Source organism: Coregonus clupeaformis, unplaced genomic scaffold (genome assembly GCF_020615455.1).
Source record: "Coregonus clupeaformis isolate EN_2021a unplaced genomic scaffold, ASM2061545v1 scaf0622, whole genome shotgun sequence".
NCBI classification, from domain to species: Eukaryota; Metazoa; Chordata; class Actinopteri; order Salmoniformes; family Salmonidae; genus Coregonus; species Coregonus clupeaformis.
Genome location: NW_025534077.1, coordinates 225,924 through 252,500, shown reverse-complemented (window position 1 = coordinate 252,500; position 26,577 = coordinate 225,924). Strand labels below are relative to the sequence as shown.

Genomic DNA, 26,577 nt, shown 5'->3' with positions numbered 1-26,577 from the left:
ACCATTCCACTCCATTCTACTCTGCACTCTGTTGAGAAGGAGCCCATCCAAACAAAAGCTGGCATCTTCCGTTGGTCTCCACAAATGTTTGTCTAATGTAAAACCGCCGTATAGGAGAATCTAATTAGGGGTGTCAGGCCGCATGCAGCCGGCTGAGAAATCTCAACCAACTGTCATCAAATTGAGATCGTTTCCAATCAGTGAGGAGAGAAGAGAAGAAAATACAGTTTTCATTCCAAATGGCATCCTATTCCCTTTATAGTAAACTACCTAAAGTAGTGCACTAAATAGGAAATAGGGTGCCATTTGTGACACAGCCATAGTCTGCTGGAGACTGGCTGCCTGGAGACTCCACTACCAGCAGCCAGCCAGAGAGAGAGACCCGAGCTGGGCCAATTAGCAGCCAAGGTGAAGCCACTCATTGTCGTCAAAGAGGCTACACTAGCCATGCATGTCAGAGCCTCATACACTCCCCTCCCCGGCTTTAAGAGTATCCTGTGTCCCGTTCGTAATTAGGGTCGGAATGCAGTGCACTGCAGCATAGCAACGGTGGCTAGCTACCACAATAGCGCCTTAAATGACACATGAAGAAAAAGAGAGGAGGCTGCTGGGCAGAAAAGGGAAGGGAAGGAGGCTCAAGTCTGCACACACTGCACACATACAGGCTCCATGGTTAAGGCTTGGCTAGAGCTAGCTAGTAGGGGCTCTGCACACATACAGGCCCCATGGTTAAGGCTTGGTTAGAGCTAGCTAGTAGGGGCTCTGCACACATACAGGCTTCATGGTTAAGGCTTGGTTAGAGCTAGCTAGTAGGGGCTCTGCACACATACAGGCTCCATGGTTAAGGCTTGGTTAGAGCTAGCTAGTAGGGGCTCTGCACACATACAGGCTCCATGGTTAAGGCTTGGTTAGAGCTAGCTAGTAGGGGCTCTGCACACATACAGGCCCCATGGTTAAGGCTTGGTTAGAGCTAGCTAGTAGGGGCTCTGCACACATACAGGCTCCATGGTTAAGGCTTGGTTAGAGCTAGCTAGTAGGGGCTCTGCACACATACAGGCTCCATGGTTAAGGCTTGGTTAGAGCTAGCTAGTAGGGGCTCTGCACACATACAGGCCCCATGGTTAAGGCTTGGTTAGAGCTAGCTAGTAGGGGCTCTGCACATATACAGGCCCCATGGTTAAGGCTTGGTTAGAGCTAGCTAGTAGGGGCTCTGCACACATACAGGCCCCATGGTTAAGGCTTGGTTAGAGCTAGCTAGTAGGGGCTCTGCACACATACAGGCTTCATGGTTAAGGCTTGGTTAGAGCTAGCTAGTAGGGGCTCTGCACACATACAGGCTCCATGGTTAAGGCTTGGTTAGAGCTAGCTAGTAGGGGCTCTGCACACATACAGGCTTCATGGTTAAGGCTTGGTTAGAGCTAGCTAGTAGGGGCTCTGCACACATACAGGCCCCATGGTTAAGGCTTGGTTAGCGCTAGCTAGTAGGGGCTCTGCACACATACAGGCTTCATGGTTAAGGCTTGGTTATCTCTAGCTTGAAGGTGCTCTGCACAAATACAGGCTTCATGGTTAAGGCTTGGTTAGCGCTAGCTAGTAGGTGCTCTGCACACAGCACAGGCTTGGTTTGGCTAGTACTAACAAGCAGAGTGAGCGGACTTGCTGGTTAGGTGGAGCGCCTGGCGTTTGAAACCCAGGAAGGGAAAGGTCAGTCTGACCCCAGTGTGAGGTCGGTGTCAGACTCATTAAAGACTAAGCTGGAGAAAGAGCAGGGGAGGGCTGGGGCTAACAGCCAGGGCTAACCCCACAGGATTAAGGTGAGGTGTGCCACCTCTGAGAGGCCACAGAAACACAGATTAGACCCCCAGACCTGCAGCAAGAGGAGGAATAGCACTTGAAAGGCAGGGGCAAACACAGGCCAAGCAGAGAAGTGAGAGAATAGAGGGAAACAGAGCAGAGCGTTTTGAGAAACTAACAGCCATCCTGGAGGCGACTCGTCGGTCGGTGAATGGTTAGGTGGGGGAACTGAGGGGAAGAAAGAATGGAAGAATGCAGGCAGTGGGTTTGTTGTTCAATCTTAAAGCCATGATTTGCCTTTCATAAACAACAACAACAATAGCAGGGCAGGTTATCCTCTAGAAGCCACACAATGAGCTCAAGGGCTCCTCATAACATCTCATTATAGTTAATGAGCGCTGTGTGTTTACAATGTGTATCTCTATAGAGCTAGCAGTGTTTACCCGTCCCCTCCGCTCAATGGAGATCACTCAGCACACCCTGAAACAAAGAGAGTTTAGTTTAGCCATGGGCTGCATCTCTTCCCCATGGTGGATCACAGGCTAGATCCATCTAATAGCCTGGAAAACCATGGGCCTCTTAGTGATATTGCTCAGTTCATCCCATTTAGCCTGCCAACGTACCTACCAACGCATCCCCAAATTGGCTACCGTGCGTTACAAATGGTAGAATTATCTAAATGGATCTAAATGGTTCAAAAGATTTTCAGCAATAAAATAAATTAAATTGCTACACTTACCATTATACAAAGTTCTGTTATTTGTAAGAAAAACTAAATCCTGTATTTACGTATATCACTTCCTATCAGTAATGTTGACACTTTTGCAAGTGTTATTGTATAGCTTAGGTCTGTATAAACAACCATTTAACCAGTCTGTCTTCATAGGCTAGGTGCAGCTGGACCCAATCAGTCATGGTAGCTAACACTTCTAGAGCCCAAGCTCTTCACAGTCCACATCTGCATGTTCTGGGAAATCAGGACACACTCAGAGACAAGTGGGAAAACATGTAACTCAACAGACATGCTCTTTCTGCTGCATCTGGCCATAATCTGGCCATCATCTGGCCATCATCTGGCCATCATCTGGACATCATCTGGCCATCATCTGGTCATCATCTGGCCATCATCTGGACATCATCTGGCCATCATCTGGACATCATCTGGCCATTATCTGGACATCATCTGGACATCATCTGGCCATCGTCTGGACATCATCTGGCCATCGTCTGGACATCATCTGACCATCGTCTGGACATCATCTGACCATCATCTGGACATCATCTGGCCATCATCTGGACATCATCTGGCCATCATCTGGACATCATCTGGACATGCTGGCTATTCTGGACTGATTCTTCCTGTTTATTTCTTTGTTTTCCCTTTATGTTTGTCTGTTTAATTCTTCTTTATCTACTTAGCTATCACTTTATTGCAATTCAAAACACATACAGTTTATACAAGAATATCTGCTTTTTTGAAGTTGGACATATTTTCATAATTTACACAAGATTCATCAGAGGTTTTGAGATGTCACTCAAAGCCCAACATTACTATATTCCTAACTATCATATCACCATCAGTGTAACAGCTCCATAAAACACATCACTGACTCCAGAAATAATGACAACCATAAGAGATTATAGAGAGCACCAATATTACAACTGCATGGTTCTGCTCCATATCCTCTCATCTCAATCAGTATGTGAGGAAGCATGGCAGTATGGCAGCATGGTGTGGTGTAGCTAGCACAGCCTACGAGGGGTACAGCCTACGAGGGGTGCTGTACTAGTGATTGAGTCGTGTACTGAGAGAGAGAGCGAAAGAGAGAGAGAGAGAGAGAGAGAGAGAGAGAGAGAGAGAGAGAGAGAGAGAGAGAGAGAGAGAGAGAGAGAGAGAGAGAGAGAGAGAGAGAGAGAGAGAGAGCGAAAGAGAGAGAGAGAGAGAGAGAGAGAGAGAGAGAGAGAGAGAGAGAGAGAGAGAGAGAGAGAGAGAGAGAGAGAGATCTGATATCTAGTGAAGTAGGTAGTTATGGCACCGCTGAGCCCTCTGTGCACACAGGGCATGAAATACGGAGCCGTGAAATAACATTTTATTTACAATGGGCCCACTGGGCACAACGATGGCATGCCAGGGCTGCATGGTGCCAATATTGAGCTACTGAGCCCTCACTTGTAATTCACATGAGTGCATTACCACATTACACAACCTGCAATCCAGAATGGGATGGGGAGGGTTGGAGAGAAGGAGAGGGAAATAGCTGATAGCTGATGGTTGGAGAGACCTGTAGGACAGAGCAGAGAGGATCTACTGATACCTACAGTAAGAGGGATATAGCCTCAGTAGTACCATGGGAAGTAAGGGGAGGGTTAGAAAGGGGTAATGCTGAGAACATCATGCACTACCTATGATGAAAACTATTTTGAAGGGTCAGTCCGCCATGTCAATCCTTCACCCCTCTCTCTCTCTCTCTCTCTCTCTCTCTCTCTCTCTCTCTCTCTCTCTCTCTCTCTCTCTCTCTCTCTCTCTCTCTCTCTCTCTCTCTCTCTCTCTTTCTCTCTCTAGCTCTCATCGTCTGCAGCAATACCAACATTGTTCCCCTGTCCGTCTGTTCGTCAGGTCCGTCAGGGCGGAGCAGGACTGTATTTCAGGGAGGAATGTGAGGCATGCAGACCACAACGCCCATCCACTCCTCTTAAATCAATGGTGCATTTAGCCCTCGCTGGATCAAAATCAATGCACAGTATTTCAGCACGCATTGCAAGGGGAAAATATATATAAATATGAACTGCGTACCAAACATTAAATCATTTACATGTGGAGTGACAGCGGTGTATGGAAAAGTGAATATGTCTACATGGCCAGGACATGTTAGAGTGAGAGTGTAATGTCAGTACATAGCACAAGAGTCCAGAGGTATGTGTGTACATTCCAGAGCCTCCCAAACATGATTTTTGTACTACTGTCATGCACTGCTACAATGGCCAGAATATTAGTGGTCTTAAAGTAAATAATTATGGGGTATACTGTATTTATATTCTGAATACATTGAATAGACAAGTATGGAAAAGTACATGATGCTTTTCAATTCATAGTCATTGTCTCTGCGGACTGACAGGTTGTCTGAATAATTTGCAGTTTATGCATGTGTGAAGACCTCACCAACAGTTAAGCTTGACCTACTGCTCATAACAGATAGCGGGTGAGAAGAATCACCTTATTTATTTACTGTTCTGAATTACCATCCAACCATTTAACCTATTGTTGATTTCTCTGTCAAAATAGATTTAAATGTTATTATTAAAAAAGTACACCCTTCAAAACGATTTGGCAAAAAGATTTGGCACATTTTTGGTGGATGTAGAAGGGGTTCAACATTTGTCAATGATGACAGAGATTGGATACAGACTGCTATGTAATTTCAAGGGAAAACAGGTACGCATCTCAGGTCAGTACCTTCTAAGGCCTTTTTTGTCTCCTACCATGTTGTGCTGACCAATCTGTTAGAGAAAATACAAAGAGATGAACACATTATAATTCAGACACAGACAGGTTTTAGTAGTAAAGGGAAATATGCAAACGTACATTCAAATCTGGCCCGACAGACACACAAGCCTGCATGCATATAGGCTCTGGACACACATCCACAAAATGATAAACAAATAAAATGAGGAATACCAGACACTCTACTTCATAGAATTCCACTCAGCTATATCATAAATAAATTAGGCCAAAATGATATTTCCCTATTAGTTCATTTGCCTTTTTTTTTACTCTTTTGAATAATGAATGTTTTATGAAATAGCCAGGAGAATTATAATTTCCTCTATTAACTCTACATCTTTTTTTAAGCCTACATTTACATTTCTCAATTGTTCTTATATCTAATATTAAAATATCTAATCATCGAGTAGAGAGAAAAACAACAAAAAGTCTTTCAGTTCAAAGACCTATTAGATTTTAATCAGCTTCCCATATATTCAAAACAACAACAAGGAAGAACTAAAACAAAGCTTTTCAACCGTGCACCCAGAAGACAATGAGTATAAAAACACAGTGATTTTTAAAAAGGCATTTTTATGGTAAATAAGTGTATTTTCTCCTTTAAGAACTCTCCTTCGCACAGCTTTATAATGAATATATGCAAAACACCATTAGAGCATAACAGCCCACAGACACCCAGCTCTCACTCCCCACTAAACAACATGAAAAAAACAAGCTACCGGTATCGCTTTCAATGAGAGCTCTGCCTTTCAAAACTGCTTTGGTGTCCTACAAAATTACCATATGTGAGGGTATTTACCACTCTACAACATTTCTGTGTGTTTCCATGAAAGTTCAGTCTGTCCCTGTGATGAACAAAATGAAAAGCCTGCCTTACTTGTTGCGCGCAATTAGGCCCCTGCGAAAGACAGCGAGGGCAGTTTAACATTTCATAGGGCTGTAATTATTCTTTAACTGTTAGAAAGTGCTGTCCCTCAGGAGCCAATTACTTGAAAAGCGCTCATCACACACAAGATATATACAAACAAATCCTTCAAGCACAAAGTAAATGTTGAAACATTAGAAGGGATGAGAACAGGAAGCCATACCAATCAGTTTGGTGGGAGCTAATTACTAATAAGAGAAGCAGCCCCGTTGTGTTAGATAATTATGACACCGACCAGCACCTCAAACGAGAGAGCCCCTGGCTGGCTGTAATATGGGTCTGATGATCAGGGAGGAGAAGGGAGAGAGGAGGGAGGAAAGGAGTGAGGATGGGGTCTAGACAGGGGGCTTATCGATGGTATTACTAAAGGGAAAGGAAAGGAAAGGGAGATACCAAGTCAGTTGTACAACTGAATGCATTCAACTGAAATGTGTACAGTAACTTCAGAATCATCCTCAGCCATTACATCAACCTCGGCTCTCTCTCTCTCTACCTCTCTCGCTCTCTCTCTCTCTCTCAGTCTCTCTCTCCTCTCTCTCTCAGTCTATCGCTGCTCTCTCTCAGTCTCTCTCTCTTTCTCTCTCTCTTGGTGATGTTGTTGTTTGCATGTCTCATCGATCTCCACCAGTCTTGTCTTTATGTCCTGCTGCGTTTTGCTCATCTCTAAACGTGTGTTAATGACTGGCTAACATCAGGCCCATCCAATGATAGTAGCATATTATTTATTTCTTCTCATGCAAGCACTTGTGCTAAACGACTCCTACTACCCACCACTGAGGAGCTCTGTGCCACGCAATGCATACTACATAAGATAAATATTGATTGATTGAGAGTTGTGTTAGCAGAGTAGAGGGCCTGCTAGCTGGCTGAAGTAGTGGTAGGCCTATGGGAGATGTCTGGGAGAGGAGACAGGATCCCACAGAGTCACTATGCTCCAACCAGTCCCATTCCAAATTAACACTAGACCAGCCCCGGCTTTCCACAAACAATCATTTCACAGGAATTTCTATTATATCGTCTTTCACTCCCAAAACCAGTACGCCCTGGGCCTCTCTCTCTCTCTCTCTCTCTCTCTCTCTCTCTCTCTCTCTCTCTCTCTTCTCTCTCTCTCTCTCTCTCTCTGTCTCTCTCTCTCTCTCTCTCTCTCTCTCTTTCTCGCTCTCTCTCTTTCTCTCTCGCTTTCTCTCTCTATCGCTCTCTTTCTTTCTCTCTCTCTCTATCTCTCTCTCTCTCTCTCTCTCTCTCTCTCTCTCTCTCTCCTTCTCTCTCTCTCTCTCTCTCTCTCTCTCTCTCTCTCTCTCTCTCTCTCTCTCTTTCTCTCTCTTTCTCTCTCGCTTTCTCTCTCTCTCTCTATCTCTCTCTCTCTCACACACACAAAACCCCAACAACATTGCTCAGCTTTGCATGTCTCCCTTGTTCCATTTGCTGAGTGCTAACAGCCATGTACCTCAGCCTGCCCTCTGTGTAGCACCCCCCCCAACCTAGGACGGGGTAATAAAAATGGCCCTGGAACTAGGAGAGCTGGCCTGAACCCATATCTGCCCGATACCTGAGAGGACTTTTTTTTTTTTTTAAAGGATCAGCAATACCGCTGCGTCCTCTGTGTCTCCAACCAGACACACACACGCACGCACGCACACACACACACACACACACACACACACACACACACACACACACACACACACACTCACTCACACCACAAGGCTGCTACGCCTTGTTCTATTGTCCTTGAGATTATATTGTAGCTGCATCTCCAGAGCCCCAGCCATAACCTCAAAATCCTATTTAGACAAATTAACATTGGTCTCCCGTCGCAGCGCTGCCAACCCTTTCTGATGTAATATAGGAGATGGATTGCTTTGGAAATCATTATCGGATGTACCGGCCTATCTATTGTCATGTTGCCTCTATATAACAGAACAGACTAAATGCTATGTGCAGCTCATATTAACAGAGGAAGTTTAGAGCTGCCCAGTTATGCCTCCATGAAATCATAAGTAGACACGAATGTGATTGATGCTGAAAGAATTGGTGTGTGTGTGTGTGTGTATGTGTGCTTGCGTGCAGTGTGTATGTGCTTGTGTTTCCTTAGTTGAGCCTATTGCATCACTCTGGTTTTCCCACAGACACACATACACCACATACAGGAGGGTATTTTCCCACAGACACACATACACTACATACAGGAGGGTATTTTCCCACAGACACACATACACTACATACAGGAGGGTTTTTTCCCACAGACACACATACACTACATACAGGAGGGTATTTTCCCACAGACACACATACACTACATACAGGACGGTATTTTCCCACAGACACACATACAGGAGGGTATTTTCCCACAGACACACATACACCACATACAGGAGGGTATTTTCCCAAATCCCATAACTGTTGTGTTGTCTGTGTGGTTCAGTATGAGAGTGACTGAGAGAGAAACAAAGCTGTCTAAATCCCATTTGGTTTAGAGGCAGCCCATATGGAAACTTACCAACTAGTACTAATACAGCTAATAGGATGTTCCACTCTAAATAGGAGCTCATGTTAATACCAAGATTTTCATTCATGCTGGAAATTGTAGTTTTAAATTACAGTTTAATGCTTCAGATTTTTTATAAAAAGACCCCCAAAAAACCTTCACAGCAACATAAAAATTACCACAGCAACTGAACAGAGCCTCAGCTTCCCATTGTCAGCCAATTACTATGCAATCTCTTTCTTATGACTGAATAGCTCACTGTTAGCAAATAATGAAAAGGCAATTATGGCAAAGCTGTGTTCATATTACCCTCTTCATTTTATGCGGGCTGTAATTATTGTCAATCCTAGAGGCTTACTCTACCATGTAAGAGGCAGCGGGGAAGAAAATGGAGTGGGCTGGTGCATGGCAAATTGGAAATGTCACAGCTACCTTTTTATCAGCAACACTAGACCCCTACACACATATGCGTGCGCACACACACACGCACAGGGGTGCACACACACACACTTACGACGATGCGTGTACACATGCAGGAGCGCGCACACACACGGTCATACATATGCACCTGCCAAAACACTCCTGGACCCAGGGATCTACTGTACACATATATTCTCTTCCAGCTCCCCCCCATCCCCCCCCAACACTCACATATTCACCACCATCATGTATTCACACTAACAAACACACACACACAAAATGATGTGTGTTTTGCAGAGTCTTCATCTCAAGCTGTTGCCGTAACTGAAGTATAGCACTAACGGCTAAATAAGAGAAGTTGAGGGAGAGGAGGCGGGAAAAAAATCACACATTGCTTTTGTTCTTTTTACCCTCCCCCAAAAAACAATAATTCCCAGAAGACTCCTGCATGGGTTTCTTTCTGTGCCAGTGTCTGTCTTGAAGTAAAGTGGTGGAAATATTCCTTTTGCCGTGGTCCCTCATTAGCTGTCTCCATGCTGTTCAGTAATGGGGAGTGGCACATAAATGATTCCCTTTATAGGGTTTGATGTGCCACACTGAGCGGACCAGAGCCCCGTATGGACAAGCCCTCCCCAGATGGAGAGAACAGGGGGAGAGCTGGAAGAGAGAGAGACCGTGTGACATGCATGACAAGCGGTTTGCGGGTGCCCGCTAATTCTAATGGGCGCCGGTGACCCTTAAAAACACATTTCATCAATGTTTCTCTAAGTGCCACTAGCAGAGGTATTGCACATCATTAGAGCTGCACATCAATAACGGCCATGCAGCTCCTCGCATATAATAACACTGAAGTAGCTCACCTGCTAGCTATACGTATAGTTAGCGAGAAAGATATACGGTAGGGAGGGAGCACAGCGACGAAGATCTTTTGTCGATACTGTAGCAGACAAATCAAAGTGAATAAACAACGTCATGATGGTAGCACACCTAGACAGGAAGCAGGAGTAATAACACGATGCTGACAGGAGACGATTCAAGGTCAGCCTTTCAGCCCGCTAACTGCACTGTTTCAGGTGTTTCACGCTAAATAAGAGTAGACATTGGTGTACGTACCTGGCATACAGCACGTTTAGAATCTTTTTTTTCAAAGTTAGATTTTTCCCCCGCCTCACTCATTTTTTTGTCTTTCTTTTTGTCCCACAGAAGCTGCTTGCTGCTCCTTTGTGTTTAACAAGATTTCTTGAAAGTGCACGTGAGGGAAAAGTGCATTTGTTAAGAAAAGGCGTTGCACTGCTACTCATAAGGCTGCCGAGCTGCCGAATGTGCTTTTCAAATAGGTAGTGAAGGCTGTCACAGCCATATTACTTCCTCTAACATAATAGCATCGTCTACCAGGCTCAACACAAAAGACAAGGCAGAGAAACATCACAACAGGATCTGGGAAGAAAAAAGCCTTCTTTTAACTTTCAAAACTCCTTAAGTTCTCTGAGCACACAGACACACAGACTTCCGTGAGCCGCCAGCTTATGTGTGCCAGCTACTTGGAAGAAGGGTGGGTGAAAAAAACAATGTAGTCATTACAGCTTACTTGAGTGTCATTTTGGCAGACAGTGTTACATCGCTGCTTGACTTTAGAAGTCTAACTGAAATCACTCCTCTGTTGTCTTCTGGCCTCGTGGCTGTTAGGTATGTTTACAAGGCACACAAATAAACCAAAGATGCCAATTTATTTTGCTGCACTCAGCACCGTGTTTTTGAATTCCACCAGCAAAATGTTTGGATTTTGCTGTAGGAATATGGTGACAGATACAGAGATGGAATCAATCACAGACATTTTGTGTTGCGGAGATGTTTTCCTCATCTTTCTTTCTGCATTTCCTCAATAAAAACTACCACAGAGGCAACAATAACAACAACTACAACAACAACAAGAAATAGTCTTCCTCCAGACAACGTCTTGACGTTTGGTGAGCCGCTCAGTGTGTGTTCTACGTCATTTCTCTTTATAGTGGTGCCACATACTGTGGATTTGATGCCATCACTGTCAGCCCTCGGAACGAATGGCCTGTGTGTTAAGTAACACGTCTTTAATTCAGTTTGACGTGGTGTGTATGCCAGTGAGACACACACCTTGTTCCGCACCTTGATGTTCACTCGTCGGCCACGTCTGGACGTGGCCTGGAAAATTCACCACAGAGCTGGAGAAAGAGAGAGAGAGAGAGAGAGAGAGAGAGAGAGAGAGAGAGAGAGAGAGAGAGAGAGAGAGAGAGAGAGAGAGAGAGAGAGAGAGAGTGAGCGAGAGAGGAGGAAATAATATTTGCCATACCTCAAATCGTCTGAGCTCGAAAGTAATTATTTTGTACAATAACAGGTAGCGTGAAACTGTAGACACCTGACAATATGACCAATTACTCTAAACACAGTGTAGACGACAGCTTTAATTTCCTGCAGCAGAGGACAGTACATAAACATGGCTTACGCTGGGTGCATGTGAAAAGTGCTCAGTTATCAAAGCCATCCTTCAGTTATTTTTCTTTGATTAGCTGCCAGGGCTCAGATACCCTTGCCTGTTTAAAGTCATCTGAGGCGTTCAAAATTAAATCATGGAGAAGGTCCTGGAGATATTGGTGTAGTGGAATAGAGAGGTAAGTAGAGTAAGTAGCCCATGGCTACAGTAATATAATCCTGTGGTAATCCCAACCTAATGAGACCCACCGTGAGAAAAGGGGGAAGAGTTAAATTACATTAGCAGGACATTAAAGGAGAGAGGAAGATGTTTACAAGGGGTTAATTAAAACACAATGTTCCACCTCAAATAAATATTTGTGCAACATTAACCATGTGAACAACTTAAAATATGCATAAAATAATTTTATAATGTCTTAATAATTTTCTGTTTTGTCATAACTTTGACCATTTATATTATTCTAAACCAGATGTGTCTGTAAAATAAATAAGCAAAATAAAATGGACAAAACACTTTTTCAAAATTAGTATACATATAATATGTTACTGGAAGTTGGCACGTGACAAAGCAAATGTCATCGCTGAGGGTATAACACCAAGACTAACATCCCCCAAATCCCAAAACTCACACATTTTCCATGTAGTCAATGTTTATGTAGAAGTGCTACATTTAGGAAGCCATTTTTAGGCCTGCTAAACCAGTGGGACCAGAGGAAGAGAGGAAAGAGAGGAATGGAGAGGAAGAGAGGAAGTGAGTGAGCGAGCCCCTTTCTGTTTAATCTGGAAAGTGAAACCTGTGACCACGTCGCTCCTACCCTCCATGCCCTGAAACAGGAAGTGATTTATGTCTCTATCCCCCAGTAACGTCAATACAAACCGAAACCGTCCCACCGGTACTCTAATAAACTCTGTGACATAATAACGTGTTGTGGAAAGCCAGCGGGACAGTCTAAAGATTCCAAATATAACACACCACAGTACCCTGAGCAGCTGGACACTTCCCCCTCACCCTTCTGATCTTTAATAGGCACTAATCAGACCTGTGCCTGGCCCTGGAAAAGAAAAAGAGAGAGAGAGAGAGAGAGAGAGAGAGAGAGAGAGAGAGAGAGAGAGAGAGAGAGAGAGAGAGAGAGAGAGAGAGAGAGAGAGAGAGAGAGAGAGAGAGAGAGAGAGGGGAGAGAGAGAGAGAGAGAGAGAGAGAGAGAGAGAGAGAGAGAGAGAGAGAGAGAGAGAGAGAAAGAGAGAGAGATAGTGTGAGAGAGAGCGAGAGAGAGAGAGAGAGAGAGAGAGAGAGAGAGAGAGAGAGAGAGAGAGAGAGACAGAGAGAGCGGGAGAGAGAGAGAGAGCGAGAGAGAGAGAGAGAGAGAGAGAGAGAGACAGAGAGAGAGAGAGAGAGAGAGAGAGAGAGAGAGAGAGAGAGAGAGAGAGAGAGAGAGAGAGAGAGAGAGAGAGAGAGAGAGAGAGAGAGAGAGAGAGAGAGAGAGAGAGAGAGAGAGAGAGAGAGAGAGAGAGAGTGAAAAAGGGGAAACACGAGGCTTTAAACCTGAGATAGTGAGTGGAGTGCGGCTTCCCATCTCTCACGAATTCATAAATTAACCATCAGGGGGGAGAGAAGTCCAAACACACATGAAAGTTATATGGTGTGTGTGCACAGTAAGAGGACTCAGAGGAGGAAAACACAGAGCTGGATTACACAGTCGCTCTGTGGGGCTGATCCCTGACTAGTAATTAAGCTTATAGCCTTACACACACAGACCCAGGACATACACACATACAGAACAGGTCCACACACACACACACACAGACACACACAGACACACACACACACACACACACACACACACACACAAGGCATACATACTTAGAGAGAAGACATACGTACACACCACAATGCCCAAAGGCCAGGGCATACCGTGATCACACACACACTGTACACCCACAGCCCAATTCAGAACTGTCAGATTAGGCAGGGCCCTTAATGTGTGTGTGAGAGTCAGTGGAGTCTTCTAGGCTAATGAGATTGGGCTAATTGGTATCGTTACTGTAATCTCCTGGGGCAGAGGACAGCACACTTAAACATATTCCCACTGATCACACTTAAAACCTGCCAGCACAGCTAAAGGTCATTAGTGGCTGCTCACAGCTCTACATCACCATGTACTGGAGAGGGCAGAGCTAAACACTGCTCAACACTACTCAAGTTCATAAGGCTAAAAACATGAATTAGCTAATTCCTTCTGTAGATACATGTTGCCAAAAGAAAACATGCTTTAATGCTGTAATTACAAGAGTAAAAGTAAAACAAGCAGAAAGAACACTTTGAAACACAAACCATGGACCAGCATTGAGTTGAAACACGTGTCCTGGTCAAATTAAAGCATGTGTATATGGGGGATACTCATTTGCATTTAGACCTCAAATGATTGGAGACCCGTAATTTCTAAAAATTGATTTGGCTGGAGAGAGAGGCGACTGGAAGCCATGGTGTGGTCATATTAACACATTTTACACAGAATTCTTCTGGGTACATGCCTTCATTATGCAAGATGCGAGAGCAAGTTACATCTCAGATGCAAGGGCATTGTACAAAATGAATAGCATGGCATTTCCGCCTTTAGTTTGGTGTCAAAGACAGTGGCTAAAAAGCCCTAATGGTTTAAACGCCAAATGGCTCAAGTCTAATAAATGTTCTGGAGTCTCAGGACTATAGTCATTCTGAATGACGTAAATATACAATATAACAGACGTTGGTTGATATGAAATTGATACAACTTTCAGTTGAACAATGAGAACATTCAGGCATCTGCTCCTCTGTGATGTTGCATGGCACGAAGTGAAATTCAGCAGCTTGAGACAGTTCATGTTTGGATTGCCACACGTTGAGGCCTATGATAATTACTTGTCCTGTGTAATCTGAGGCACACAGAATGATGGAAAACATTTGTATAATTTTAAGTTATGTGTGAGTAATTAGGCAGGTTACTCATGATATGATTGATTGTAAGCAAAGATGTGTGAGAATATGACATCTGGGGGTCGTTGTCGGTCTTGGTCGGCCTCCTACAGTATCTGCATATCCTCACATTTTCACAAAAATAAAAACACCAATGACGCTTGATTTATGTAAAAATTGAAATTACTGGAGCGCATCTCCAGTTAGGATGCTGCCCTAAATGTTTTCCATAATGTATTTTTAACGTATACCACAGCTAAAGTTACACGTTTTACTGGCATGTAATAAAGCTAGTAAATATAGCTGATAACTAATACAGTAAATATATAACAACCTCTTCAACATACGTTGAAAACAACAACGTATCACTCTCTCGTTTGGCCTCAGAGTGAAATAGCATCATGTTGACCCCATTACAATAACAACAGCGGCTAACATTAGCCAACATTAGCATTAGGTTAGGTCTCAGTGGTAGAGGCTGCCAGCCAGGACATGTCCATCCACAACTAGAGACAGGTGGGCTCATAAGCCTTGCCTCAGGTTACTGAGAGAGCTGGACCGTGCGTCATGGCCACATAGTCCTACATAGTCTTAAACTCATTCTGGGCTATTTCAGTACACTCATACTCAGCTAATACTAATAGGTTACTCAGCTCTGAAGTTCAGAGAGATCAGTATAAAAGGATTCGGAGTCTGAAATAGTTGCTTTGACTTTAACTGAAATCATTATCATCATTGTCATCATGGCCATTCTCCATGTCAATATACTTCAAGAGAAAATATTTAATGCAGAGTGGTTCTCCTCTAAAAATAACAGACTTGGAGTGTGCCATGGTTTTGCATGTGACGGAGCTTTGTGAAGCTAAAATATGGAAGGGAAGTTTGCCTTAGCACTGTGGGGAATCTAAGCCCAACCACCTGCTCCCCAGATCCAGGGGATTTATTGAATATTTGAATAAAATCAAAAAAGGGAAGAGAAATCTAAGCATTTCCTGCCGGCCTGTGGCACAGCTTCTGAAGACTAGGACTATTTTTAAAGTTTTAACCTAAAGCAGCAAGCGGCCCGTCTGGCCCTTCCACTAAACCGCACCATTGTGAACCCAGATGTCGCCATGACAATAAAAGATCTGACCAACGCGGACTTCTAAAGGGTTTCCTGACTTATGACATCATCACTAAACCCCCTCAGACAGGTGACAATAATTACAGTCAGGATACAAGACTTGGATTGAACCAAGAGGTTAACTCCTATTCAAACATAGGCCTACAGGTAAAACTGTTATAAAACCATTTTACCTTTCACATAATCTCCAAATCATCAACAACCTTCAGTGGTCAATGTTCTCATTACCAACAACAACTTGGCTAACAAACTCTTCAGAGTTCTAATTGCCCAGGCCCTCAAAATTATGAACTCAGAAATTACAACACCGACCAAAATGACCAAAACTTACTGCGTTAACACATTCATCCACTCATCCACTCAACAAATATCTTCCACATTCAACGTATCATCGACCAACCTTTTCTGTCTGTTGTTATGTATTAGAGAGCAGAAGAGGACCTGAGAATGTTTTCCCCTCTTGTTGTTGTATGGCATTTCAAATATAATGCATATCTAATAGAGAAAGTGACTTCTTATTCATGAGGGTGGAGTTTCACCTGGAAAGTAAAGTGTTACTAACTTGACTGAGCTCTGCTTTGCTTTGATTGTCCTACACAGCGTTGTAATAATTAACTCATTCGACTTTCACAAGCTCTTTGTTTGCCTAATTCAAAACATTTACAAAATGATTCTGGAGTGAGATCCATGTTTATCTTGCAATGAAAACCGAGCTGGAATGCAAGGTAGAGGCAGGGAGGCAGGTGGGTGGGTAGGCAGGCGGTGGGTGGATAGGATGGGACTACATGCAGGCAGGCAGGCAGGCCAGCTCTTAGTTCTATTTCTACCCATGTCTCCCTGACTCCCCATCAGAAGAGTCGTCAAACAAGCCGCCCTCTCACGGACAGCATGCTCTGTTCTTCCTCCAGGGAAGGAACAGCCCAAAATAAATATAGATGGAGGGAGGGAGGGCCATCGTGGATCCCAGTGTATGGCATGGCAGACCTGTGGTGACCAGAATAGACTGCATACTCACACAAAGTCCCCACTCTGATCTTACACCAGTGGGGATGTTCAACTCCTCATAAAAAGAGTTAGCGAGGCTATCGCTTCAAAAACAGATTACACTGACCTGTACTAGACTACTGTTTTATGGCTGGTTTACCTTATCATACAAGAAAGAGAACCATAACATCAATCAGTGTTCCACGTCATAGAAAAATGCTATGGAGTTTAGAATGGACAATCCTCTCATCCAGATTTATATGTTGATTTACTGCCCTGCTGATCTTTCCTGGGTGTCATGTAATAATACTATACGACTGGTGCTTTAACCTCTCACACCCTGTCATATGTTTCAGGTCATTTTAGACAGTAAAGGCAAGGCAAGGCCTCTACAGCTCTTCTCATAGCTCTATCCCTGTCTGTGTCCATTTGTTTTCACTAACATGTCAATCCTCATCTGCTGGAAGCAGCTCACTAAAGATCAAGCTGTCCTGGCGGATGACACGAGGCCTAAGAGAGAGAGAGAAGAGAGTGAGGAGAAAGCGAGGGGAAAATGAAACCGATTGTAAAGCAGTCTAGTTAGCGTCTAGTGTCAGAGAGGTACACAGGCCTCACCGTATATCATCCCTAGGTCTGGCAGCTGACCCCCGCATGTCACAGGCCCCGGACGGTCCCCTCGCCCCCTCACCCCGTCTCCTTGTCTCCCTTTCCACTCGCCTCTCATCCCCCTACACCCCCTCTTCCCTCACCTCACTCCTTTCTCCCCCCTAACCCCTTCTCCCGTTCGCCTCCCACACTCTCACCCCTCACCTCTCACCCCCTCCCCTCTCCTCAGTGTCAGTGTACTTTACGGCCTCTGAAAGGAAACTAAAGACCACTGATGATTCAGATGAATTACAGCCAGGGGAGGGTCTCTAACGAAGGGCGTCCAAATTTACAGCTCTGCCAGCTTTCTTAACTTCATGGATGGAGATAAACCAGGCCTCAGCTCTGGAGAGAACGAGCTAAGAGCCCTGGGAGAGAGAGAGAGAGAGAGAGAGAGCGAGAGAGCAGAGCTGAGAGCTTATGTGCTCAAAGAGACGTAATGAGTGAAAATATATGAAGCAGAATGGACCTTGTTATTTTCTCCCTCTGTCAAGAAAAACAGCAGTCAAATGTCAAATAATATTTATTGCTATCAACAGTCAGCAAGAGGTTATGATCACAAAAGCCCAGACCACGGCTGTTGAATTTTACCCCAACAGAAAGAACCTAGCCACAGCATGAAGAACAAATTATTTTCGAGATCAGTCAGTTTAAACGATTGTTAAATCAGTCGAGTAAAAGAGAAAAAAAGACTTTGAGTTGCTGTCTGAACCTGAATGAAAATCCCTTTGTAGTTCACTCCGGTGGGTTTGTAAAAACAAATGTACATTACATCTTGCCAATCATTTCTCCCCTAGACGAAGATCAAACTAATATTGAGTGAAAACACCTGAAAGATGATTTGGTATAGAACCCTAATGAGAGAGGCATCTCTACTACTAATCTCAATACGAGGTGATGCATCTCTACTGCTAATCACAATACGAGGTGATGCATCTCTACTACTAATCACAATACGAGGTGATGCATCTCTACTACTAATCACAATACGAGGTGATGCATCTCTACTACTAATCACAATACGAGGTGATGCATCTCTACTGCTAATCACAATACGAGGTGATGCATCTCTACTACTAATCACAATACGAGGTGATGCATCTCTACTACTAATCACAATACGAGGTGATGCATCTCTACTACTAATCACAATACGAGGTGATGCATCTCTACTACTAATCACAATACGAGGTGATGCATCTCTACTGCTAATCACAATACGAGGTGATGCATCTCTCCTGCTAATCACAATACGAGGTGATGGGGGAGAAGAATCCATGAAAACTACCATGAATGCTGTCTGTATAAGTGTGTCCTGATTTCCAGTATAGGTTGATAATGTATGGCCTCCGCCACCAGACTCCTATAAGCACTGTGAATTGTATATCAGCCTCTAAAGCTGGCCCTTAATCCTATTTGCATTCATATTACTACGGCTGGATCCTAGGAGTCTTTATCCTAAGATTTCCCTATTTGTATGCTAGCTCTGTGTGTGCAGGAACTTTATGCATGATGCCAGTATCTGGATGTCGCTCCCATCTCTCGACCCAATTTCCCTCTGACAACCTGCCATTCACCAGGTGAGTGGCACTGGAAGAACCTTATTTGAGAGTGTTACAAATAAGTAAACATGCAAGGCTCTCTGGCGGGTAATGGACTCTATCATACACACACATACAGTATATATGCACACACACACATCATCACACACACACACACACACACACACACACACACAGTGTGTGAATTAAATATTGCTAGTGGTTCCCCAGTGGAGAGAGAGGCAGCCACAGGCTTAGCTCCAGTTGGACTGATTTGTGAATCTCTCTGTTAAACAGCTCTGTGCCTCAGTGCTGCCGTTCATTCTGCCGTTCGGCTGGGGCTGCCTGGCGCAGGGGAGAGGTGCTCTCACCCATTTGCACATTAATAAACCTCCAGAACGTTTATTAAACGCTGGGAGAATAGACAACATTTACATTTAGAGCTCCAGAGGACATCAGTGTTTGGCGGTGTCCCAAATGGCACCCTATTCCATATGTAGTGCACTACCTTTGACCAGAGCCATATGGGCCGGGTCAAAAGTAGGGCACTACATAGTAAATAGAGTGCCATTTGGGACGCAACCTTTGGCAGGGCGGCCAGGCTAGGGCCACATCACATCACAGCCTGGGCCTCTGTCTGTCTATGTCTGTCCTGCAAATCCCCTCCACTACACACCGGGCATAGTAATGACATTCCCACTTCAATTACTACTTCTGCCAATATCTACTGGTGATGATAGAGAGGAACATATTATTAACCATGTTATCATTACCACTACAGCCAATAAGACATATAACCACTACAGCCAATAAGACATATTACCACTACAGCCAATAAGACATATTACCACTACAGCCAATAAGACATATTACCACTACAGCCAATAAGACATATTACCACTACAGCCAATAAGACATATTACCACTACAGCCAATAAGACATATTACCACTACAGCCAATAAGACATATTACCACTACAGCCAATAAGACATATTACCACTACAGCCAATAAGACATATTACCACTACAGCCAATAAGACATATTACCACTACAGCCAATAAGACATATTACCACTACAGCCAATAAGACATATTACCACTACAGCCAATAAGACATATTACCACTACAGCCAATAAGACATATTACCACTACAGCCAATAAGACATATTACCACTACAGCCAATAAGACATATTACCACTACAGCCAATAAGACATATTACCACTACAGCCAATAAGACATATTACCACTACAGCCAATAAGACATATTACCACTACAGCCAATAAGACATATTACCACTACAGCCAATAAGACATATTACCACTACAGCCAATAAGACATATAACCACTACAGCCAATAAGACATTTTAAATCAGATTTCTTTCTCTGATTGTTGTGATAATGACTATTATGAAAGGAAGAAAATACGGAAATGTGTTTATATTAGAAATATAATAATAATAATAATAATAATAATATTCATATAATAATTATTATTATTATCATTATGATGCTGTTTTTGTTGTTGCTCACATTAAAACCCTGATGTGTAATGTAGGCCTGTGTCAGACATTGTTTGTGATGATCAATGTTAATGTCAGGCTAAGAAGGTAATCACACCGCACTATCTCTCCCTCATAATGTATCACCCTATCAATTCATGACACAAAATTACTATGTCAAAAAAATCTGAAGTCACACTTAAATAAACGTAATACCCACTATTAGATGGCTTGACATAACAGGAAGGGTGCCAATAATTGTATATAAAGATATGGAAAAACCGTAGTCCAAACATGAATATTTCATGAATTCCAACACAAAGAGCATGTTAAAAGGATCAAAGACAGAAAAGGGAGAGAAGTCAATGTGAACATCCAAACAATATGCAAGAATCTAGACAGTATAGGTCACATGCAAAGAGACTGGGGTCACGCTGAAATTGTCCATCAGTCAGACAAGCAGAACTGATTTGGATGCTAAATAATGGTTTAGATATTCAGAAGTTCTATATATATGCGAAAGGCTTCAGTGAACACTGGATCTGGTCCATCAGAGGAGTGCTCTGCCACCACGCTCCCTCATGCAACCCAACGCTATGCCTCTGAGCCCAGGCCGTATACACACACACACAGAAACACACACACACACACACACACACACACACACACACACACACACACACACACACATACAGATACACACGCACACACATACACTGAAACACACACACACTAAAAAACACATACATAGGCACGTGCGCACACGCAAATGCACACACACACACACACAGAACAGGGTGTGGCAGGTCACAGAGTGGAAAGGGCATGCTCTGAGACCAGGGTGAGTGTCTGAGTGAATGTGAGTTAAATAAAAAAGAAAGGGAAACAGAACTAGTAAAAAGAGATCATGTACAATGTGATAGTGTATCCCTGTGTTTCCACAGTGCATTATTACGGTAATACTGTACTATGAGCGTTGATGTGTTTTCATGCTTTATGCTAATAGAAATCAAGAGAATTAAGAAAAGTGCAAGCATTGTATCCACAATATGTCCCTATCCTTTGTTGTCTGTACACTTCAAAAGAATATAATCAATGCTACATTTATACAAGACAGCGTCTTAAAAACAGAACATGGTGACAGGATGGCATTGTGATCTCCCGCTCATTCAAAAGACATTTTACGTTGTGTGATTGTCATATGCCATTCGCTTTTGAAATATTTCATATTTCATCTCATCAACAGAATGTCAAACATCAGTTATTGAAGGAGCCAAATCCATTTGATGATTTCCTACCCAGCTCAAATGGAAATGGTGTATATGAGAAGATAGGGTTATTAACATAATAAAGGAAGTCGACTTACAAATACCCCATAACATCTGCTGTTTGGATTTGGGGAGTAATGGATAACATTTTCTTTGAATTCAATTGATGGATCTGATGCAGCTCAGACAATCAGTCACAACATAATGTCTCAGGAGAGGCCAATAACTGGAACAACATAGGGTTTAATCCTACTACCCACTACAGTGTTGATGAGAATAATGAATTTGCATGGGCATAGATCTAACACAACATATCTAAATACTAATTTGTTCAAGCCTGAAAGCCTTATTCTCAGTCTTTAGTCCAATACTGTAGTAGGCAAAAGGAGGCTTGAATACTACTACTACTATTACTACTACTACTACTACTACTACAACTAATAATAATAATAATAATAATAATAATAATACTAATACTACCAGTCACTACTACTACTACTACTACTACTACTACTACTACTACTACTACTACTACTACTACTACTACTACTACTGCTGCTACTACTACTACTGCTGCTACTACTACTACTACTACTGCTGCTACTACTACTACTACTACTACTACTACTACTACTACTACTACTACTACTACTACTACTAATACTACTACTACCACTACTACTACTACTACTACTACTACCACTCACTACTACTACTACTACTAATACTAATACTAATACTACTACTACCAGTACTACGACTACTACAACAACAACAACAACCACCACCACCACTACTACTACTACTACTACTACTCCTACTACTACTACTACTACTACTACTACTACTACTACTACTACTACTACTACTACTACTACTAATAATAATAATAATAATAATAATAATAATAATAATAATAATAATAATAATACTATTACAGACCTAAAACTATAAACAGGCCAGTTGTATTTGAATGTGACCTGAAAGACTTTGGTTCTTCTGTCTAAATCCAATCCATATCAGCAAAAGGTCCCATCTCCTTTACAAATGTGTACCTATACTAGGTGAAGATTAGCAGATGAGCAACGTCACTCACACAGGCCTGACCATAGCAGGTTAACAGCAGCTGTTGTATCAGAAATGGTACGGGGATCACCTAACCCAGACACGTAATAGAACACATGTTAGTTCTCAGGGTTTAGAATATCTATTTCCTTTTGATGTCACAGATAGATGTAGCCTTATGACTATAGACAGAAGGAGATGGATCAAAGTGAATAACCAGAAACTATTAAACATAGAGATGATCTATCTGTCGGACCAACGCTCCCTAAAACACTGAGGCTTCATCCCAAATGGCACCCTATTCCCTGAACTAGCACACTATGTAGGGAACAGCCCACTGGGCACACACTGGTTGAATCAACATTGTTCCCACATCATTTCAATGAAATTACGTTGAACCAACATGGAATTGACGTTGAATTGACGTCTGTGTCCAGTGGGAGGGTGTCATTTGGGAGGCTGCCTGAGACTTGATTCTGATGGACAGCCAATATCCAGTGATCTGACCCCAAAGACAAAATGTTTAATAATAAATACAGGATGTCTGAATTGAAAAGACACCACTCTACATTTTTTATGTAAATGTGTTTCTGCATGCCATTAAAAATGTATGAGACCAGGGCTCACCTTTGAGGTCCCGGGGTCCTTTGATTGGTCTCTTTGACCAGGGGACAGAGAATGCCCGGGTGAGGCCTAGCTGGAAGAAGGGTAGGGTGGGAGTAGGGGGCCCACTGAGCGATGGAGGGGTGAGGGGGAGTGGGGGGTTGACAGACCGAGGCCCTCCACTGACTGGCCGAACGGCATGCGATCCTAATGCCACAAGAATCCCGGGCTGGAGGGAGAGAGGGAGAGAGAGAGAGAGAGAGAGATGCGAAAGAGAGATGCTGAGAAATAGAGAGAGAGTGTCTGGGATGGACCCAGACAGTGTTTGACTGTGTGATTTACTCCACACCGGAGTGCCTCCAAAGGAAGGAACATTACTGATGGGAGAAGTTAAAATGAGATTGGTGCGAGTGGGTCGAGCAGGGCCAGGGCAGAAATTAGGGCCCTGTCCGAGCGGCCTGAATGGGGTTCGGGGTAATGTGGATGATATTACATTAACCTGACAGGGCCTCCTTTAATAGGGTCTGGGGCTTAAACTGATATATCAATTTCCCTCCATATGGAGGACTTCAAAGCGCAGAGCTCATTCCTGCTGCTGGTGTCTGCCCTCCATCAATCTCTGATTGGCTGTGGGCATCATCACCTCCGAGCCAGACACAGGCCAGGCTAGATACAGCCACTAAGGAGCTCTGTTCACCTATAGGGTCAATCACTGGTTCTGTCCAGTGACATTCTATCAGGTTGGTGGTTCATATGGTCGTCTTGAACTATACACCCAATCAGAATGTAGGTGAAACTCAGTCAACCCAATCTGAGATAATATGATAAATAAAATAATACAGGTAACTGACAAAATAAAGGAAACACTTGAGCAAATGAGGGATACAAAGTATATTAAAAGCAGGTGCTTCCACACAGGTGTGGTTCCTTAGTCAATTAAGCAATTAACATCACATCATGCTTAGGGTCATGTATAAAAATGCCCAGTTGTGAAAAATTATGGGAGAGCTTTTTCCACCACCATCAACAAAATGGTGTCGCATCCCTCCAATAGAATTCCAGACACTTGTAAAATCTATGCCAATGTGCATTGAAGATGTTCTGGCAGCTTGTTGTGGCCCAACGCCCTATTAAGACACTTTATGTTGGGGTATCCTTTATTCTGGCAGTTTCATGTCAGTCAGTCTTGTTCAGTGGCCAGGATGATGAAGTTATGGAAGACAGACACTCCCCAGTCTGCCGACATCCATGTCAAAGAAAATACCAAGTTCACAATAAAGAATAAATTAGCAACACAATCCATTACACTTTAAGTCTGCAGTCATTGCAGGTGACAGACAGAAAAATAAAGATCCACTCCCGCATGGCAAAGCACCTTCAAGTTCATTGCTACTGTTTGTATAGTGAGATTCTAACAACAGAGATAGACAGACACAAGCACAGAGACTGCTCTGTTTGGTCTACCCTCTATGTTCTGTGAAATCATATCAAAACAGCTCCTTCTCTTCCTGCACAAGCCCTCCAGGGTTCTGATGTCACTTCCAGTGGAACACCGCACTGAAGACTGACACATGCTTCACATAGCTGCAAAAAGAAACAGCCTTTTGTTTTAGCCGACATTTCCCACTTTTACACTAACTTGTTTTGTCAAAACAATTCCCGCAGAAATTAAACGACACATAGTCAGTCAAAACTATTGCCTAGATCTGCCACAACAAAACTAATTCAGTTGTACAGGTTGACTCTGTGTAGTCGTGTCTCTCAAGTATGTTTTCTGTTGTAACATAGATTGTGTTTCAGGAAGTTGGTGCACTGGGCTCAACCATAGGATAGGGGTAGGACATGTACCAGACATGCTCTTTTTTTCCAGTTCCACCTTTGATATAGCTCTGACAAAGATCATACGTAAACTTCCATCAGCGTCATCCAGATATTTCATCGTAACCAAACAATGTATGGCGTTACTAAATACTGGTATATAATGTGAGGACATTTCAAGCAGCGTTGAGAGGGATGAATAAATGTTCATTCTGCATGAGCTTTTTACTCATTGAGTACTCAACCCCGTTCACAATCCTTCACAAAGAAACATGACACAGACCAGACATCTGTTAGGCATTAGGAGTCTGAGAACACACTTAAATGGGAAAGACTTACATTTGAAGAATCCGAATTAGGTGAGATTAGGAGTGGAGTGGTGGAATATAGAAAGTCCATATTGTCAGAGAGAGAGAGAGAGAGAGAGAGAGAGAGAGAGAGAGAGAGAGAGAGAGAGAGAGAGAGAGAGAGAGAGAGAGAGAGAGAGAGAGAGAGAGCTTCTTTCAGCCTCTCTAGCTAGTGATCAGAGCTATCATTTAGACAGAGAACAAAGACATGGTAAATACTTCAGGAAGAAAAGGAGAGGGGTCTAACGTGAGTTGAGGAGTGAAGTGAGTGTGAGGAGTGGGGCGGTGCGCGCTAAAGGAGCTGGGTGGTGTGGGGTACAATTTGGCGGTGCGGAGCAGACAAGATCTATGAATACAGATCAGCGGAGATGTGAGGGAATTTTACAGCAGGTATTGTCTGTCACTCACCCTGTCTGGCTGTGATCAACACCTCCTCCACGGCTGTTTCATCTTCTACCTCTCTCTCTCTCACACACACACACACACACACTGAGACCCACACACTGAGACACTGACACACACACACACCCTCCCCCAACTCCAGCAGGGGAGACCTGGTGCTGGGGTGTGCCCTTGCCAAAAAGTGACAGGTGTTCAGATCGGATCTCCAAAAATCAAAGGGACATTATTCCTATTATATGTTATGATATATTGTTTACTGTCTGGCTTTGCATTCATAGCTTTCCACAGACATATGGATATGGGTTAGTGAATATACAGTGACATCCACAAAATTCAAGTATATAAAATTATAAATATCTCTAAAGTGCCTCGTGAAATATCTCTAAGGTGTCTAGTGAAAAATAAGTTTCATCTAGAGTATAAATTATGGTTTATCTTTTTACTTACATTTCTGTTCTTGTAGTCCCGACGCGGAGAACAACTTTGCTAGCCGTGAGTGGGGATAGCCTGATGCCCTCTCTCACTCTCTGTGAATTCTGCCTGGAGTGAACAAAACACAGAAACATTTAACTGGAAAACAAAACTTACAACCTTGTGTAATAAACAAGCCTTGAATATGTTTACTCAGTTCAGTAACATATAACATATATTGTAGAGCTAAACACTAGAATGCTACACAGCTAACATCTCACTATTTCCAGTGCTTAGATACTGTCCATATAACGATTG

The 26,577-nt window shown here is 43.2% G+C and overlaps 1 long non-coding RNA gene across 3 annotated transcripts in view; it reads right to left on the bottom strand.

Annotated features, from left to right (window-relative positions):
• The window catches only part of LOC121580470, a 48,852-nt gene that overhangs the window by 9,062 nt on the left and 13,213 nt on the right, over positions 1-26,577 (bottom strand). For 2 of the 3 annotated variants that reach the window (XR_006003070.2, XR_006003069.2), the window contains exons 2-4: positions 26,296-26,388; positions 23,306-23,510; positions 11,260-11,327 (exon numbers count right to left, since the gene is read on the bottom strand). This is a non-coding gene — a long non-coding RNA (uncharacterized LOC121580470). Of the gene's footprint in view, positions 1-10,789; positions 11,328-23,305; positions 23,511-26,295; positions 26,389-26,577 lie in introns of those variants that run through there. The other variant, XR_006003068.1, reaches the window with a different exon arrangement.